This window comes from Erpetoichthys calabaricus, chromosome 1 (assembly GCF_900747795.2).
Source record: "Erpetoichthys calabaricus chromosome 1, fErpCal1.3, whole genome shotgun sequence".
Lineage (NCBI taxonomy): Eukaryota > Metazoa > Chordata > Cladistia > Polypteriformes > Polypteridae > Erpetoichthys > Erpetoichthys calabaricus.
Window position 1 is genome coordinate 310,960,427 of NC_041394.2, and position 15,999 is coordinate 310,976,425.

Below are 15,999 nucleotides of genomic sequence, written 5' to 3' on the forward strand. Positions count from 1 at the left end.
CTTTTTTTATCACAGGTCATAAGGCATCTTAACATCAAGTCATACTAATAACTACATGCTTGTCTTGTATGTATTATCTGATATTTTATTTAATGTTTGTTGTTGTATTCATAGTCAACATTTTTTGTTCATAAAAGTGGAGAAGGCGGGTCCAATATAGTAACCCCATTTGAAATTGGGAAAAGCTTTAGCAGAAGAAAGATTTTTGTCATGGTCTGTTCTTGGTATTCTACTACAGTATGAATGTCATTGTACTGTCTACACATAACAGTAGATTTCAACTTAAATTTGAAAATTGTGTTAAATTTTAATAACAACAGGTTTGTGCAAAACTGAAATCTTTTCACATCTTTGCAAACTGTAAATTATTGGTTAATCCCTCTCATTTAGACTGATTAACAAATTAATGTAATTTGTCAGTCACACTTTTACTTCAATTATTTATATAATTAGTAAAGTATCAAGAGTATATCCTCCCTCTGAGCAGATAACAATCAGTCCCAATGCACTGAGACTTTCAATTAACATCTGTGAATTACACCCATGCAAGCCAAATGCATTTTGGAGTTCAGTGAACAGCTTATTAAAATGCAAAATTTATGTTAACGAGGTAAGAATATTGAATTAAGAGAAATGTCACTGAGTTTTTGTGCTGTTAACGTAATCAAACATCTCACGCCAAAAAACCTCTTAATGTAATTAGGGGTCACATGGGGGCCTGAGTCTATTTCAGTGGAACTTAGCAGGGAACAATCCTGGACAAGACGCCGGTCAATCACAGAGCCCACTTTTACACAAACCCACACTCTCTCTTACACAGGGCCATCTTAGATTTCTAATGAACCTAACCAGCAGGTCTTTATGGCTATGGCTGGAAAAAAATGGAGTAACCAGAGGAGCACCCATGCTGACAGGTTGAATGACACTTATTTATACCGACTCACAGTACTACAATTATTTAGGCATTATTTTATTGTTCAATTTGAACACCAATGGGTTAAATGATAGTCTCAAAGTAGTATGGCTTATCAATAGTAAATGAATGATACTTTTTCCTCAAACTAATTCCTTTTGTGACTAGTCTCAGTCTAACTCTGCCCCTTTAATCTTTAAAAGTTATAATTCCTTCTCTGTTTTTGCATATCTCTCCCTGCTTTCTTCATTCACATTGTATGTATTAAGAGATACAGTAGATTATTGTGAATTAATTGCCTGAAGCACACGTCTGCAACACCTTAAATACAAATAAGTGCATTTCTGGCATTGTCTCCCATTTATCATCCACCTTTGCAGGCTGGCTGTCAGCTACCAATCACTTAAAAACCTATTTTTGAAATCATTAAAATATGCAAAAAGCCCAAAGCTGTCACATCACAAAATGTAAAACCCGCAATTTTATCACATAATACATTGCTTCATATTTTTGCCGCTAATCTTATTAATTCACATTTTCAACATTCAATACTATTTTGGCACACTTACTGTAGGTTTTAATTGTAACAATGCCTTTGAATGCTGCATTGGTCTGAATTACCCATCATTACACATTCTGGTATTTTATAAACAGATGTAGTTTATAAGCAAATGTGACTGGAATGTTGCAAATAACTTTGAATGGGAACACATTACATATTGCCTGTCTGGTCTTGAGACTGGCCTGGCACTCACACTTGCACACCTGATAATGCGGCTTCAAAAATGTTAAAATGATAGATCAAAATTGTAATCAGAATAGCTTTGAAGTGGTCCTCACACTAGTTTGTATCTAGTGTCCCTGCTTAACTCTACATGTGTACAAAACACGTCTGATACAACACAACACATCATAATCATCAGTTATCATTAAGGCAAAGGACAGGTATCTAGAGATCAAATTATAAAAAATCTGTTATAACATAGAAAGGCATATGTATAACCTGAAAATATAAAAGACTTTGTCAAACCTCACACATATAGGGCATGTAAAAATGATAATTTAACATTGTAATAATAAATCAGAAGATAATCCAGTCATAGAAAAATGGACAAAACATAGCGAGAAACTGTAAAATGAGGAGAAAAAGCAGTCACAAACATTAATATTCCACATATTTGGATTACAAGTACACTCACTGGCCACTTTATTAGGACCACCTTGCTAGTACTGGGTTGGACCCCCTTTTGCCTTCAGAACTGCCATAATTTTTCATGGTACAGATTCAAGGTGCTAGAAACATTCCTCTGGGATTTAAGTCCATATTGATATAACAGAATCATGCAGTTGCTGCAAAGTTTGTCAGCAGCACATCAATGATGCAAATCTCTCGTTCTACCACATCCCAAAGGTGCTTTAAAGGATTGAGATTTGGTGATAATGGAAGTCATTTGAGTAAAGTGAATTCATTGTCATTTTCAAGAAACCAGGTTGAGATGATTCAATCTTTGTGGCATGGTGTGTTATCTTACTGGAAGTAGCCATCAAAAGATGTGTACACTACAGTCATAAAGGGATGGACTCATTCAGCAACAATACTCAAGTTGGCTGTGGCATTTCAAAGTGCTCAGTTGGTGCTAATGGGCCCAAAGGGTGCCAAGAGAATATTCCCCATACCATTACTATACTACCACCACTAGCCTGAACTGTTGATACAAGGCAGGATTGATCCATGCTTTCATGTTGTTGATGCCAAATTCTGACCCTACAGCAGCAGAAATCAAGACTCATCAGACCAGGCAATGTTTTTTCAATCTTCTATCATCCAGTTTTGGTGAAACTGTACGAATTGTAACCTAAAATGCCTGTTTTAGCTGACAGGAGTGGCACATGGTGTGGTCTCCTGCTGCTGTAGCCCATCTGCTTCAAGTTTTGACAAATGGTTATTTGAGTTACTTTTGCCTTTCTATCAGCTCAAACCAAACCACTCTGGCCATTCTCCTCTGACCTCTGGCATCAACAAGGTATTTTCACCCAGCGAACTGCCATTCACTGGACATATTCCTTTTTTCAGACCACTCTCTGTAAACCCTAGAGATGGTTGTGTGTGAAAATCCCAGTAGATCAGCAGTTTCTGAAATACTCAGACCAACCCAGCTGGCACCAACAAACATGCCATGCTCAGAGTCACTCAAATCACCTTTCTTCCCTATTCTGATACTCGGTGTGAACTTCAGCATTTAGTGTTGACAATGTCTACATGCCTAAATCCGTTGAGTTGCTGCATTGTGATTGGCTGATTAAATATTTCTGTTAACTAGCAGTTAAACAGGTGTACCTAATAAAGTGGCTGGTGATTGTATATAAACAGTAAAAATGAAAGGAACTCAAAACAACATAAAAATGTTTTGTTTATAGATGTAACAACTAATAAGGGCATTATAAAGTTTGTTGTGCCCACTATACAGGTAATCCTTTTCATTCCTTTTATGATTTTTATGTTCATTTTACATATTTACTCAGTGATATGTATTAGGTTTAAACATTTTGTATATTCTCTGTATCTCTGATTCTTGAATCAGTTATCCTTCTGTGTTAACCTCAAGCCCTGAAGGAGTGGGCCAGTCTCCTGACATGCGTTGGCCAATACGTTAACTGCTAGTGAAGTGCAGTGAATGAACTAACATGTTCTTTTGTACTTGTCTTGGTCCCTGAATGAATGTGCTGGTTCACTGACATTAAAGAGTGAATCTATTCAAGCCATGTGCAGTGCGTGCTACGTTTTATATAGCATTCCACAACAGTCTGGAGTTATCATCTTAACGTCATTTAAATGGCTGCTATCTTTGCGAAATAGTAAACAGTAAACTGTTTCAGCAAAATGGCCATGATGACTAGTCAATGGCAGATGACACCAGGCACCTCCCATTGATTGGTTCATTGTGTCTAAGTGACTATGTCAGTCTCAGTGCACAAACTGATTGAAAGAACCAGTATGCCCCCTACTGATCTGGACAACCATTGCAAGTTCGTTCACGAACTGCAGACAAGAGACTTGCAGTACAGTTCAATGAATGAGTTCACAGCAATAATCAGTTTGTGTACTGAACTGCAGACGAGAGACTCACAATGCATTGAATCTCAGTTCAGTTCACTGATGATATATGTATGGTAGATTGCATCAGAAAGGTTGAGATATAAAGGAAGGAAATTGCAGATTAATCCAAACTTGAAAATAATATAATTTACTCATATTTCAATATTTTCACAGTTTTATCATGATATGTGCACTATTATAAGGTTCTATTTGTACAATTGTTTTTTTCTCTATTTATTGTTTAAATTTTATTTATTGTCAAAAATCAATAAAGAGGACAATTATTATTATTATTATTATTATTATTATTATTATGTGTGAATTACTTATTTTGTTGCTTGCTTTTCATATTGTTGTATTGTTTGGTAGAAGTTGTTACACAGTTATGATACTATTTTAGATTTTAAAGTAGAATATAGCTTTTTGTTGTTTTTGAAGTGAATGAATCAGTGATTCTAAGATTCAAATTGTTTCGGTGAACTGAACAAAATTAATTGAATCACTAAAAAGAATTGTTTTGCACATCACTATTACCTTTCAATAGTCCTCTATTTAAATTGGGCAATTTGATTGGTCGCTCAAAACTTTATTATCTTCTAATTCATTATTACATTATTAGTTTAATTTATATTGTGATTATAATTTATTTATTACAATTTATGATATATTTTATATTAGAAGAAGATCTGAAGGAAAAAGGCATGACTGTCAAGGAGGTGCAGGACCGAGCTGTTTGGAAAAGGCTGATCAGGCACATGGACTCCCATATAGAAGTGGGAAATGATGAAGAGGAAGAAGAAAGTGTGTGTTGTGTGTGTTTTAACAATTAATCCTGTATATTCTTGAAACTACATATGTCTCTATAACAGATTATTCATAATTTGTCTCTATGAAACACCTGCTCCTTTGCATTGTGGTAACTAACACTACATATATTTTTTTATTTGCAAAAAAGAGTGGATGCTACAAACTGTGCATTGTCATATGAGGGGACAAAATAGCTCAAGTCACTGTGTGAGTTGTGTGTGACAGAGCCAACAATGGGCATAATGACTGTGAATAACATGGCTATGACTATACAAAGACAGTTACAAAGCTGAGGCAAGCATACAAAAAATAAAGGACCAAATGGATTATAAAGTAATGGAAAAACAAACAAAATCTCATAAAAATGTAAACAGTCCAAAAATTAGAAAGACTACATCCCAGGATGTTAAAAATCCAAACTTACTCCATTAGATATTTATGAAACATAACATATAATTGCAGTATTCCACACCCACAAATAGTATAGTATAGTATTGCACACAACACAAATTAAGTGAAAGAGTATGGCTTAAAATACATGAATGAACTTTACACAAGATAAAGTGCAAAGGAATAAAAACATCAACAAATGGGTGCCATGTACTATATGCATGGCATTATAAAGATACAATTACTGTAACCAATTCATGGGTGGAAAATGTATATGTTGCAACTTAAGGGCCCTAGTGAATGTAGCTACCTGCTGATCCAGGGAATAGCAAGGTTTTCTGATCCTTTCTCTCTCTCTCCCTCTGCAGACCATGTGATTGACAGTCCTTCCATCACTGACATCATTTCTGGTGTCCACCACCCCTTCCTACTGTCTTACTTCATAACCTGTGTCACAGGAGGCTGGGGGTCAGACCCAGCCGGGACTCCTGGAGGGACCGGGAGGTGGTCTATACGTCTCCCGGGCCACAAGGGGGCAACCGCTCTGGATAATGAGGGGACCACAGGGACAGAGCAAGGAGGCTCAAACCCACTGGGGCCCGTGGCCACCGCCAGGGGGCGCCTCAAGCGTTGTGGAGCCCAGGAGATCGACACTTCCGCCACACCTGGGAAGGTGGAGGAAGGACCTTCCAGGGACGCCCGGAGTGCTTCCGGGTGCAAGGGCAGCATTTCCGCCACACCAGGACACTCACAATTGAGTGCACACACACAATTTTATGAATGTTGTGAGAGAGGACATGCAGGTGATGGGTGTGACAGAGCAAGATGCAAGGACAGGAAGATATGGAAAAAGTATGATCCGCTGTGGTGACCTGCAATGGGAGAAGCCAAAACAAGAAGAAGAAGAGCCTATTCTATTAGAATCAGACCAGAGTCTGATATTAATTCTAGGAGTGGCATGATTTAATTGAGTATTACGGGGCCAATTGAGCCTCCATAGAGCCTAAGCCTAAGACACACATCACTGGATTGCAACAAGAAAGCTGAGGAAAAAAAAAACATACAAAAAGGAAGAAAGCATGCAGACCCCACACAAATAATTTGCGGGATTTGATCCTAAGGCTTTGGAATGACAGACTGCAGCACAAACTACTGCACAGAGAGAAAATACAAGGTATCAGTCTGATTAGATATCCACTTAAAGGCACAGCCTTTTAAAAGGAATAAAATATATATACTGCATAAGACATGAATTCTTTGTAAATATTGAAAAGTATAACTTTAGATTGTTAAACTAAAACCACTACAACAGTTTGGATTTAAATATTTGCTTTAACAGGATGCATACAGTATTGGATCTTCTGTTTAGGCATTTAGAATTAAAAGGGAGACATGTTTGTTTCTGTTTTGTTTTCAGAAAAAAATCATTACTGTTGGAAATGAATGCAGATAATTATTTGGTTTTACAAAGTTAGATTTATATTAGAAACATTGAACGCCATTTAACATAGACTGGACAAATATCAGGAATGACTCATGAAATAAATCAGCAGCTAATACCGCAACTCATTGAAGGAAATGTAATGGCCACAGAAAATGATTGACTTTCTGCTTGAACTATTCACCGAAATAGTCCTGACTCCGTCTGAAAAGCTGTCAATGATGCAAAATGAGCAAAGACAATCATCATTTTATTTGACCAAAGCACTGAACAGAAATAGTCTTAATTTTTCATTAGCTTACATATGGTAAAATAAAAAGCAAATAAAAAATAACAACTAAATTACCAGTAGAGCACATTCTGTGATCATACAGCTTCACAAAGCATGTCATGTACTGCTGTTCATAGTTTGATCTCCAGTGAAGGTAAATGTTTTCTTACTCTGACACATTGCTTCTAAGTTTTAATATTTATTATTGTACTTCAGACTTGAATCTAAGTAAATATTAGCAGAGTCAGTATCAAATAATGAGTGTTTGCACAAAAATGTAGTTGAAATGCACCAGTGCCAATAGACAAGGAGTTCACAATTCAGTCAGAAAAGGTGTTATTTTTTATTACAATGTTTATTAAGAGCAGATCTTCTCTTTTTAATCCTGTTATCAGTTTACTACATTCTGTACTTCATTCCTGTCAGAGAATCTAGAGACCCTGCTGTCCATAGAATTAGAAAAGGCATGTGTAGACAGCGTCTGCTGGGTTTACTTATTGGCTACACCACATCAATTTGGGTTCAGTTCCAATATTATAGTTTAACTTAAAATTTATACTAGCTTTAAATTGTTTAAATAACCTGGGAAATGTGCTATAAAAATAAAATGTGTTATTATTTTACTATTATTGCTACAGGCAGTGATATTAAGCAATGTTGCCCTCTATTTTCCATCACTTGTCAGTGGGCATACCACCTGTGCTTCAGAACAGGTCATCCACCTGAAGCTAAGTACTTGGATGGGAGACCATCTAGGAGAAGCTTGGGTTGCTGTTGAAAGAAGTCATGGTGAGACCAGCAGGGGGTGCTTACCCTGTGCTCTGAATGTCAATCCCAATGCCCCAGTGCAATGAAGGGGACACTGTGCTCTAAAATTGGCACCATCCTTCAGATGAGATGTAAAACCAAGACCCTGACTCTCTGTGGGTATCTTTCATAAAGAGCAGGGTGTATCCCAATGTCCAGCCTAAATTGCCCTCCATGTTCTAGTCATCCTGGGCCCTTACACATCTCCTGTCTCTAACTGGCTATCTCTCCCTCACCACTTCACCACCTAATAACTAATGTGTGGTGAGAGTACTGCTGCAAAAATGGCTTCCGTCACATCATCCCGATGGATACTATGCATTAGTGGTGGATGAAGTGGTTTTTCACTTACTATAAAAAGCATTTTAAGTAGTGAGAAAAGTGCAATAAAAATGTAGGGAGTTATGATAATTATCATTATTACTGCAGAAGTGTCCTTAAGGATGTCCTTGTTATATTACAGTTGCGGTTTGTTTTGTGCCTTACGTTTCTTTTCTGCCTTAATGCTATTTTTGAATTATTATTTGTTATGTGTTTTTGTTGTATGTAATTTTGGGTAAAAATGTTAGATTTATTTATTTTTAATATTTAGGTATTTCAGTTCTTTGAATATTTGCTTCGTATTCTCACTCTCTGTGGGCATCTTTCATAAAGATTATAATGTATCCCGATGTCTTGGCTAAATTGCCCATCACAGTCCCGTCCATACTGGCCCCTTAATCATCCCCTGTCTGTAATTCACTATCTCTCACTCATTCCTTCACCACTTAATAGCTAATGTGTGGTGAGCATACTGCCACAAAATGGCTGCCATCACATAATCCAGGTGTGTGCTACACCAGGCATGTCAAACTCACTACCATTGGTGGGCCGCTTCGACTGCCATACATGCGTCAGCGGGCCGTACTGTAACAAATACTATTATACTGTTATACAAAGTTACTGTAGCATTCTTTCCAATACTGAAAACTTTAAAAAATGTAACACAAAGTTTAAAGTTTAAAGAAAAGCAATTTATTTCCATGCAGTCTCCATACAATAGTGTAGAATTAGAGTCTTAACCTCTTAGCTAGGTCATTATTATATTACTAGGCTCGCCCACCTTTTAAGGCGACCGACTTTTATCCTCAATTTGTGTGCGCTCCATGTGTGCATCAGGCATGTAAGTGTAGGGAATGAGAACATCAAAGTGCCCATTCATAACATCTCCCGAAAACCTAAGTTTTTTTATCCCCTCGAGTGCCTGTCCAAACTTGGAGTGTAGGACTCCATAATAATATACTTGAAACTCATTGGGGAACAACTCTCCCGCTGCCATTAGCTCAGAAATGGTACCATAAGTTTGAGACTTTGACATTTCAGTGAGATACTGAAGCTCATTTGTAGGCCTATAAGAGATTCCTGACGGCATCATTGTAAATGGCTGAAACCTTGACCAATTACGTAAAACATGTCGTACAATGTCAGCCTGAATCTGTACCGCTAAAGACGGACTTTCATGCACTAAATAAGCTATAGATGAGAATAAGCAAGCACCATTTCCCCTGATATTTACTACGCGGTGAGGCCTTTGTACTCCATCAACATTAATTATTTCCAGAGACATAATTTTGTCTATTTTTCCAGTGCATTGCGCACAAAAGCAAGGGAACGATGGGAGCACCAGAACTCTGCTCACATCGCGTCGCTTCGTACCGCAAGCCGCAAGTAGTAAGTCTGTGATAAGCGGAATATCGCTACGCTTTGCACTCACGGGACGGAAGGACAATCCCGACCGCTTTTATATAGTGTCTTGATGATTGATATTCATTATATTATATTCATTGCTTATATAGGAGCCTTACATTGTGATATTTATTTCTTTTGTCCCGACACTCGGCATCTCTTGTTAGTAACCAGTTCGTCAATATCAGGCTTGAAATCTTGTGCAGCTGCAACTTTTATGAGGGATGAAAGGTGCTCGATGGTAAGTCTTGAGCAATGTGGGGTTTTGGTAGCTTTCATTAACAAAACCAATTGCTCAAAATGGTAAGTGCTTCCGAACATTGACAGTACTCTCGATGCCAACATACGGATCTGCACATACGAGGGTGGCAGGTAAGCATACAAGCCTGGCACACCAACTTCGTTGTATTTTGCCTTCAGAATAGAATCTGACTGCACTTCGATCAATTCCATTTGGATATTCTCAGTCGCATTCTCAACGTTGTAAGAGAACAGCGCAATGCCCAGCATGTTTGTGTGAACTGAAATCACGAAAATGCTCACTGAATTCATTGCTCAGTAATTCAAGTTGGAGAACAAATCCTCCAAAAATCAAATTTTACTTTACTAAGTTTACTTCAAAGTTTATATTGTGAAATAAGCCGATATGCAAAAAGCCACCTGACCTACAATAATTATACAAACTCAAAATCACAAAAATATGTTAATAAACAACTCACCAACTTCTCGCGTCCACTTCAGATCTTCAGCTGTAGTCCGCACTAACTGTTCGTTACAATACTAGCACAAAATTACATGAAACTAGAGCAAAAAACGTGAAAATATGCGGGCTATTACTACTTGTGATGGTCAGTTCTGCCCAGTGGTCAGTCTCAGCAGCCCAGCCAGTAGTGTAGCCTGCCAGGGGCGGCTCTAGGCTCGTGGCGGCCCTGGGCAGAGAAAGAAGCGGCGGCCCCTTCGTCTGGCAATGTCAATATGGTATGTTATGAAAGCGTTGCGGACACTTCGTGCTCATGACAAGCTTCTATATACGCATGTCCGTAACTTGAAAACCAAGTGGCGGCCCATGATATTCTCATTACGGCAAAACATTATAGTACTACATAGCTTACTGCTCCGACTCTAGCGACATTTGTAAATACAGCATACTAATTAACAAGAAACAGAATGTTTTTCGGCCACATTGCTGTCAGCTGTATCGTTATTTTCTCTTTCTGTTTTATATTCAATATATATTGGCGTGGTGGCCCCTGGGATTTGGCGGCACTGTGCAGGTGCACAGTTTGCACATGCCTAAGGCCGCCCCTGCTGCCTGCTGCTGCAGCCTAGCACTTCAGTTGTGATGCTGTGGCTCATTAACTTTGGACAAGGCTCGTGGCTATACTAGCAGATGACGTTTCTGGTACCGTAATGCCATGGGAAAACGTGCTTTTGTCAGAAGGCAGAAGTAAGAAAAGTCAATAAGTAACACCGAAGATGCAGAATGATTCAATCACAAACGATAGTAATAATTTTGTACAAGTTCAGTGCTAACTAGGATCTGTCATGCGGGCCGCACAGATTTCTGTTGCGGGCCGCATGCGGCCCGGGGGCAGCGAGTTTGACATGCCTGTGCTACACAGTGGTGATGGTTAAAGTAGTTCCCCTCTGTCTAAGCACGCCGATTAGTGAGAAAAGTTCTATATAAATGTAATTTATTTTTATTACTATTATTATTATCTCAGCTGTAAAACTTCTCTTGGTTTGTTTGGTGAGCAACACAGTGTTTCAAGTAAATCTGATAGGCATTTGAAAAGAAAGGCCTAAATATAGATCAATAACATTCCATTTTCTAACTGTAACTCTCTAACTTTTAACATATATCTGAGCAAACACATTTGAATGGCTTACTTTTACTTGAAGCGGTATTAAATAAATAGTGAACTGATGAAATTAATGCTTTCAAAGGCTTCTTTTTTTTTGCTAGGCTTATACATTTATTCAGTTCAATTGCATTTATACAGATATTGATAGTTTCCTAAGACCAGAAGTAAGGACAAGAATGGGTGTTTAGAACAAATTAGGTTTTGTAAAGAAAATGGAATAAGTTGACAAAAAACAGCAGCCACACTGTCCTACTGGTGGGCTGCCTATCACAATAATTTAACTCCTCACAGCTGTCATGTGGCAGCACGGTGGCGCAGTGGTAGCGCTGCTTCCCGGGTCCTCCCTGCGTGGAGTTTGCATGTTCTCCCCGTGTCTGCGTGGGTTTCCTCTGGGTACTCCAGTTTCCTCCCACAGTCCAAAGACATGCAGGTTAGGTGCATTGGTGATTCTAAATTGTCCCTAGTGTGTGCTTGGTGTGTGTGTGTGTGTGTATGTGTGTGCCCTGCAGTGGGCTGGCACCCTGCCCAGGGATTTGTTCCTGCCTTGCGCCCTGTGTTGGCTGGGATTGTCTCCAGCAGACCCCTGTGTTAGGATATAGCGGGTTGGAGAATGACTGACTGACTGATAGCTGTCATGTTGGTATTCCTCACACCATCCAGTCTTTAGACTTTTTCCGCAAAAAAAAAAAACATCTGAACGTAGCAGAAGATCTAAGAACTCAGCTTTAGACAAGACGATCTCTAATGATCTTATATTCACAACTATGTAATGAGATTGAAGCCCAAAAAATAAAGAAAAAAAATGGATCAAGAAATTGAACTGACTAAAAAGGATTAATAAATGACTAGTCATTAAGTAGGTAGATGGTCAGAACTTGGAGGAGCAAAACACTTCAAAAATTGTGAGTCAATCTTAGTCAAAAAAAAATCAAAACGTCATGGCTACTTAAAAATTCTTTCCCTAATTAAATCACCAACCAACAGGGAGTTATTTGTTTTAGAAAGCATCCATAAATTAGATGTCGCTGCTATCTTAAATATCAATTGCACAATAAAGTCACATGTAATGATGGTGACAGTCACGTTAGAACATTAGAACAATCTAGACAAGAACAGGCCATTCGACCCAACAAAGCTCACCATAGCAATCTACTAAAATAACGTCAAGCTGAGTTTTGAAAGTCCCTAAAGTCCTTCTGTCTACCACACTACTTGATTGCTTATTCCACACTACTTGGTAGCTTATTCCATGTGCCTATGGTTCTCTGTGTAAAGAAAAAGTTCCTAATGTTTGTACAAAGTTTACCCTTAACAAATATTCAACTGTATCTTTTGTTGAACTCAGTTTAAAGTAACAGTCTTGATGCACTATACTAATTCCCTTCATAAATTTAAACACTTTAGTCATGTCATAGAAAAGGCTCAGCTCTTTTAATCTTTCCTAATAATTCATCTCCTGCAGCCCTGGAATCAGCCTAGTTGTTCTTCTCTGGACTTTTTCCAGCACTGCTATGTCTTTTTTGTAGACTGGAGACCAAAACTGCACACAGTACTCCAGATGAGGCCTCACCAGTGCATTGTAAAGCTTGAACATAACTTCCATGGACTTGTACTCCACGCATTGTGCTATATAACCTAACATTCTGTTAGCCTTCTTAATGGCTTCTGAACACTGTCTGGCAGTTGATAGTGTTGAGTCCTAAATCCTTCTCATAAGGTGTACTCTCGGTTTTCAGACCTCCCATTGTGTATTCAAACCTAACATTTTTACTTCCTATGTGTAATACTTCACATTTACTAACATTAAATTTCATCTGCCACAAATCTGCCCAAACCTGTATGCTATCTATGTTCCTCTGTAATAATTCAAAGGATTCCAGACAATCTGCCAATCCACCTAATTTGGTATCATCTGCAAATTTAACCTTGTTTATTACTTATATTCCTATCCATATCATTTATATATTTATTAAAAAGAGCAGCAGCCATAACACTGACCCCTGTGGTAGCCACATGGTAGCCATGAATGCTGTTGCTACACACAAAATGCTGTCAGAAAATTAGGAGTAATTCTCAAGTCAACTATGACAGAACGCAAAGAATAGTATGTGAAAATGATAAAACAAAACCAAAAAAAGTGTTCATAACAAAAAAACAACAAGTTACTAGAACTCTGTTTTAATGATGGATTGTCATCATGTACCTTGACAACTGTTTGTTTCAAGATGTTAGACCAGCATTTCTATTTTTCCCTAGTTTTCATGCATTTTGACACATGTGTAAAAGGACAATTAAACAAGGCTGCAAGCTAACAGGGCCAGTTTTTAAAAGTGCATGAAATTAATCAGCAAAATTACACTACACGCTACCAACTACTCCAATATACATCAGTAATGAGTAAAATAAATGTGGTGAAAGGTGCATATTTTTCATTGAATTCAATAATAACATCATCAATATGTGAAATAACAAAACAACCTGACATTAAAATACTGCAGAGGTCTAAGAGTGAAAGAGGTTTGCCTCTAGAGCAGGGGTGGGTGCTCACACTTTTTCGGCTTGCGAGCTACTTTTAAATTGATCTACCTACATTAAAAATGATATATACAGTGGAAACTTGGTTCACAAACGTCTCGGTACACGTACAAATCGGTTTACAACCAAAAAGTTCGCCAAACTTTTGCCTTGGCTCACGACCACACACTCTGTATATGAACAAGCCAGTTTCCCTTTTGGTTTGTACATGTTCAGTCTCTCCCTGTGCATTTCCTGTGCAGCGAGCAAGAGAGAGAGCAAGACAGCGCGTGACACACACACACACACACACGCACGCACACACGCGCACACACACACACACAGAGGCAGCGCAAGAGAGAGACAGACGCACACACACAGGCAGCACGAGAGAGAAAGCCGCGCACACACAAGCAGCGCCAGAGAGAGACAGACGCACACACACAGGCAGCCGAAGAGAGAGAGCCGCGCACACACACAGGCAGCGCAAGAGAGACAGACGCACACACACAGGCAGCGCGAGAGAGAGGGGGCTGGACTCATAAGGTAGAGAAGGCAGTTAAAGAATGCACTGGGCTTGAGTTTGTTTTCACTTCTGTTTACAGCGATCGGTTCGTAGCGTGCATTGTTGCAATGTTACTTTTCTTGGTGGTTTATTAAATTATGGATTTTTTCAAATGTTCATTCTTTTCCCTGTGCTTAAAACTCATTAAAAAAGTGTTTTTAGCCAGCGGTTGGCAGCTCTATAGATCAAACTATTGCAGTGTTTGTTTTCTCTGTTGTTCAAGGTTTTCTCAGTGTTATTCAATGTTTTTACATTTAGTTTACTATTACGCTGTGCATTCTGTGGTTTAATTAACTATATTTGTGCTTAAAAACTTAAAAAAAAATATATATTTACATACAGTTCATATGGTCTGGAACGGATTAATTGTATTTACATACAATCCTATGGGGGAAATTGCTTCAGTTCACGACCAAATCGGTTTACGAGCAGAGTTTTGGAACGAATTATGGCCGTGAACTGAGGTTCCACTGTATATATATATATATATAACTCAATAACCCTTATGGCACAATAACAATTCAATACATTTATGGTCACTACAGTATTTGCATTTAATAATCTTCATGCTTTTGAATTCAGCCGAATGAAAAATGATGGCTGTCCGATTAACTGCGATTTTAGTTCCCTCTACTTTTTCTTTCTCAGATCGCTTTTTGGAAGGAAGTCAGTTTCATAGTTTTTATGAACAGTTTCCTTATTTTCCTTTTTTGGAATATCAATGATAGATTGACAGATCAGACAAACGCACTTCGATTGTGACATTGTGAGAAAAAAAAAATCATCTTCCAATTCCACATCCAGCCCATACAGGAACAATTTTTTTTTTTTAAATCCCTTCTTTAGTCGATATAAATTGGAAGGCTAACTAGATCACTTAGATAGCCGGAGTTTTGCAGTAGCTCGCACGTTTGATTGTGCATGCGGGATGACCAGTGTGTTAGAAGAAAAGAGATCTCAGACTGGCCGTCCTGTATGTCAATCAAGTAACAAATGCCATAGGGAGGATAAATGATAGACTAACATTTAAAAAAAAAATTTTTTGAATGCAACGCGATCTACCTGCACTACCTTTCCGATCTTCCGGTTGATCGCGATTGACGTATTGGGCACCCCTGCTCTAGAGTGACTATGCTGATAAAGGGACTAAGAGGTCTAAGCTGTGAAGAGAAATTGAAGGAGTTAAACTTTTTTTTCAATTTAAGCACATGGAGTTTAAGAGGTGACATGATTGAAGCTTGTAAAATTAAGAAAGCAATTAGTAAGGTGAATGCTAGTTGTTACTTTAGAATTACTGTAATTCTCCAACAAGGCCACAGTTGGAAACTTGTTAAGGGCAGATTTCACATAAATCTTAGAAAGTCTAGGGAAATAGGATAAAGATTGTTGGGCTGAATGGCCTATTCTTGTCACAATTTTTAAATTTCTAAAAGATGTAAATTGCTTAAAGCTAACAGCCTCTAAGATAAACTCTAACTAGACCCAGCAAGCAGCTTTTACATTCACAACTTTTGGGTCTCTGTCTTACTGGACTAGTATTTTCACTCTTCCATCACATCACCACCTCACAGTTTACATCGTGTGAGTAATTTGTTGTAGTAGAT